This window comes from Chiloscyllium plagiosum, chromosome 3, assembly GCF_004010195.1.
Source record: "Chiloscyllium plagiosum isolate BGI_BamShark_2017 chromosome 3, ASM401019v2, whole genome shotgun sequence".
Taxonomy (NCBI): Eukaryota; Metazoa; Chordata; class Chondrichthyes; order Orectolobiformes; family Hemiscylliidae; genus Chiloscyllium; species Chiloscyllium plagiosum.
Window position 1 is genome coordinate 105,713,679 of NC_057712.1, and position 5,535 is coordinate 105,719,213.

The window sequence follows — 5,535 nt, forward strand, 5'->3', positions numbered from 1 at the left end:
CACACACACACACCTTACTAGTTTAAATCCTCCCGAGCAGCTCTAGCAAATCTTCCTGCCAGTATATTACTCCCCTTCCAATTTAGATGCAACCCATTCTTCCTGTACAGGTCTCTTCTACCCCAAAAGAGATTCCAATGATCCAAAAATGTGAATCCTTCTCCCATACACCAGCTCCTCAGCCATGCATTCATCTGCTCTATTCTCCTATTCCTGCCCTCACTAGTTTGTAGCACCGGGAGTAATCCAGATATTACAATTCTCGAGGACTTCCTTTTTAAATTCCTGCCTAACTCTCTGTAATCTCCCTTCAGAATCTCAACCTTTTCCCTTCCAATGTCGTTGGTTGCAATGTGAACAATGACCTCTTGCTGGCCCCTCTGCTCCGTGAGAACATTCTGCACCCTCTCTGAGACATCCTTGATCCTGGCACCAGGGAAGCAACACACCATTCTGATTTTTCACTGCTGGCCACAGAAACATCTGTCTGTATCTCGGACTAGAGAGTCCCCTAACACAATTGATCTCTTGGAACCTGACGAACCCTTTGTTGCATTAGAGCTAGTCTCAGTACCAGAAACTTGGCTGTTTGGGCTATGTTCCCCTGTGAATTGATTACCCGCTACACTTTCCAAAACAGCAGACTTGTTTGAAATGGGGATAGCCATATTTTCAATATCTTGAATAATTCTTTTAATTAGTGAGTGTGTTTTAAAAAAATAAAATATGTTCTCCTCATTGAACAGTGTGCCACAGGCCCTGGGCAGGCTTTCTGTTTAGTTTGGTTCAGGAGTCTGCTCTATACTTTGCTCTTTCCAGGTTGTCTGGTCGGACTCCCAATCCAGTCACTAACCCTGACTGAAGATGCAAAATACAAACAGCCATTTTTAAAGGTCATGTTCACAGCTTCAGTGTAACCTGAGAATGATAACCTGGGCTTTTTTATTCTCTCTGGGCTGTAGGTAAATGATTAATTTGCAATATTTGAAAAAGAAGACCCAGGGATTTCTCCTGGCACCTCAACCACTATTCAGCCGCCTGTCTTGATTTACCTTATTTCACTACTGTTTTATCAAAAATTAAAATAAATTATTTGGTCACCTAACTCAAACTTTTTATGCAGCGCAACCCTATACAAATTGGATACCACATTTCTCTATATTACATTAATGACTGATTAAAAATAGACCTCACTGATTGTGAAACACTTCCAAATATTCTGAGGTAGGGCAAGTTCCTCGATAAATTGAAGGTGATTGACATTATTGCAGTGATTTGACAGGCATAAAGAGATAAGATGAGGACAATTTCAAGGACTGATATTAAAATGCACCTGAAAGAGCTGGTGCTGAATCAGTTATTTTTGTTTTCGGTACTCCCATGGTTGGCATGACAAATTTTAAGATGCTTACATAAGAAAATGAAGACGGTGAAGTTTGAATTCAATACAAATCTAGAATTAACAGCTGGCCTAATGGGGGCCATGTAGCCAGAAGAAGAAAAGACCACAAGAAACAACAACAGGAGTAGGCCATTCAGCCCCTCGGGTCTGCTCTGCAATTCAATAGAATCATGGCTGAACCAACATCCCTCATGCTCACTTTCTGACCCTTTTCCTATATCCCAGATTACCCTATTCATCAAGAGTTTATCTCAGAATTAAATGTCCATAAAGTTGTCAGCCCCCACAGCTCTGTGAGGCAAGGTGCTCCAAAGACTCACAGCCTTCTCAGAGACGAAATTCCTCCTCATCTCAGTCTTAAATTGGCATCCCTTCCCTCTGAGACCACGCTCTCTGGTCCTAGACCCTCCCATGTGGGGAAACCACCCTCTTAGCACTCAACAAGATTATCTCTCATTCTTCTAAACTCCAATGTGTAAATTCCAAACCTAGTGGACCATTACTAAATGTTCTAAAAACCTATTTGATTCACCAATGTCCTTCAGAGAAAGAAATCTGCTATCCTTACCTGGTCTAGCCTACCTTTGATTTCAGACCATCAACAATGTGGTGAACTCTTAAGAGCAAACTCTGGTTTATTCAGAGATGTCCACAACTTATGAGCGAACTTTTTCTTTAAAAGAGATTCCACATTTGTTTTAGGCCCTTCCTGGATCAATGGACTTTTCAGGAGGGAGATTCTTCAGCCACCATATCAGAAGAAGTCAAACATGGACTTAGGGGAGAGTTGGGCATTGATTTTGGAGTTAACATGGTTCAGATAGATAGAGTCTAAAAAGAAGGCTGAAGCTGGGACATTAGACAAGGTCAAGTCTGTTAGAGACAAGAGGGAAGAAGTCTCACTCAGTACCAGCTATTAAAGGAGTGAGGATGAGAGGCTCGATTGTCAGGACAAAAATGGAATAGTTTAAAAGCAGTTGAAAATCATGGACAGATGAGTTCACAGACAGCATGTTGGTATTGGGAAGGTAAACAAGAAGAAGATTAAGATGCAGCTCATGACTGAAGTTCAGCAACCTGAGACTCTGCTCATGAAAACTCTTGGAAAGTGAGACTAGTTCGATACATTCCACTAGATCCAAAGTACGGGATGTTCTCACTTTCCTCTGTTCATCTCATTAATCTTGCTTCTGTTGCAGCTCCTGCTGTTCATTTTATTCTGGGGCCAATAGCATGGAAATTGGGACGCCAGTGGGAAGTCCATTTTACAGCCAACACAGGGGGGAGTCATTGATTAGCTGTTAAGCACAAGGCTCCACATGCATAGTTGAGACAACATGACCAACAAATAAAGAGATAGCATCAAGCTGAAAGGAACAGCTTATATTGATATAAGCAACAGTGAAAATCCAATAGATTGAGCACTTAATTTTAACTTGATTTAACTGAATGGGTTTTGAGAGAGTAGAAATACAGTTCATCCATATGCATCTGAGATCATTGTCTTTGATTGTTTTTGAAGACGTGCTGGGCTGGATATTACATTCCCCCACTGTTTTTGTTTATAGCAGAAGGGCACTGACATTCAATTTTACCCCATAACACTGGGGAGGGTTGTGAAGTCAGCAACCCACTCATTGAAGCTAAAAGTTTTGTTTTGAAAATATTGGTTGGAAGAGGGTACTATTTCCAGAAGGTGCCCTTTACCGATGTGGGGCACCATCAGAAATGTTAGCACTCTCCCTTCCTTCCTACTTGCCCAGACCCACAATTCTGCTCTCCTGTACCACCCTTCCTAAGTTGCAATAAACACACCGTATCCAAAGACTTTCCTGGTTCTAGGATCCATCAGCCCTACTTCATGGGACTGCTTACAGTCTCGGCATCATCTAATATGGGAATGTTGATGGAGGTGGGCTATCTTGTTTTAAAAGGGTAGAAGTCCCATTTTGAATTAACCATTCGGTGCATTTATGGCCACAGGGAAAGTTTTGTTAATCATTTGTTGACTTTTCTTTTTGGAACCTATAAAGTTCTATATGCTGTCTCTGCCTCGATGGGATTGGAATGTGAAACGTACTGTAAAATTAATTAGGTAGCCATCTTGACCATGAGTTCAATTCGTTTTGATGCCTCTTTTACTTCATATTTCCAGCAAATGGATTAAAATTTATTAAGATATTAATATTAAGATATTATGAAGAAGAGAGTTTCAAAGGAAAATATAGGCAGATTAAAGATATAGTTAATAGACAACAAAAAAGTAAAATATTTGTTATTTCAGTACCTTCAAAGTTGAGGGACAGTGTAGAATAACAGTGATTTAAGGCAGATGAAATTAAGTGAATGTGAGTAATTTAGTGGATCTAATGTCGCTTTTAAAACAAGTAATGTTGCTGATTTAATGAGTCAGTGCAGGCAGAATGGGTTGAATGGCCTCCAGCACCATAATATTTCTGTGATTCTGTGATTTAATGAGGCATAATAGAGGTAAATGCAGACACTTCAATTTGACATTAATTGTGTCAGGTTATTGGTTCGATTGTAAGAAACAGTCTGATGGAACATTTAGGTAATTACTAAGTGATCAAAGAAAGTCACCATGGACTTGAAAAGAATAAACTGTCAAAAGACAAAAGAAAAAGCCTTAAAGAGTTGATCTCCCATGTTTTATTGAACCCTTTAATGTCAATATGGTTTCAGCAGAGATTGTATTTGTATTTTAACTAATGGGAAATATTAATACTTAGGAATGAAATATTATATGAAGCGTGTTTATTTAAACACAAAAATTGTTCTGTATAAAGAAAATGACTTCGGCTCAGCATTGCAATTCGAAGTGATGACTTATGATGACCGAGGGAGAGTTTTAGAATCTAACCTGATGTACTACTTTACTTCTATAGAATATAGAACCATGGAAGTATTATCTAATTGATAGGTAAATGCATGTTGAAACTTTATTGCTGGAACAGCACAGCAGGTCAGGCAGCATCCAGGGAACAGGAGATTCGACGTTTCGGGCACAGGTCCGTGCCCGAAACGTCGAATCTCCTGTTCCCTGGATGCTGCCTGACCTGCTGTGCTGTTCCAGCAATAAAGTTTCAACTTTGATCTCCAGCATCTGCAGACCTCACTTTCTCCTCATAGGTAAATGCATATCAACATAATATATAATTTTGAAACATAAGGGCAGCATGGTGGCTCAGTGGTTAGCACTGCTGCCTCACAGCACCAGGGTCCCAGGTTCGATTCCAGCCCCAGCAACTGTCGGTGTGGAGTTTGCACATTCTCCCCTTGTCTGCGTGGGTTTCCTCCGGGTGCTCCAGTTTCCTCCCACAGTCCAAAGATGTGCAGATCAGGTGAATTGGCCATGCTAAATTCCTCATAGGGTTAGGTACATTAGTCAGAGGGAAATGAGGAGAAAGTGAGGTCTGCAGATGCTGGAGATCAGAGCTGAAAATGTGTTGCTGGAAAAGCGCAGCAGGTCAGGCAGCAAGGGAGGAGATTGCAGAGCCATTGGCCTTGATTTTTATGTCCTCTTTGTCTACAGGAGTAGTGCCAGAAGACTGGAGGATAGCAAATGTGGATCCCTTGTTCAAAAAGGGGAGTAGGGATAACCCTAGTAACTATAGGCCGGTGAGTCTCACTTCTGTTGTGGGCAAAGTCTTAGAGAGAATTGTAAGGGATAGGATTTATGCACATCTGGATAGGAATAATGTGATCAAGGATAGTCAACATGGTTTTGTGAAGGGCAGGTCGTGCCTCACAAACCTTATTGAATTCTTTGAAAAGGTGACGAAGGAGGTTGATGAGGGGAAAGCGGTAGATGTGGTATATATGGATTTTAGTAAGGCGTTTGATAAGGTTCCCCATGATAGGCTACTGCAGAAAATACGGAGATATGGCATTGAGGGTGAGTTGGAGGTTTGGATTAGGAATTGGCCGGATGGAAGAAGACAGAGGGTAGTAGTTGATGGCAAAGTTTCTTCATGGAGTGCCGTCACTAGCGGTGTTCCGCAAGGATCTGTTTTGGGACCATTGCTGTTTGTCACTTTTATAAATGACCTGGAAGAGGGGTTAGAAGATTGGGTGAGCAAGTTTGCGGATGATACAAAAGTCGGTGGAGTTGT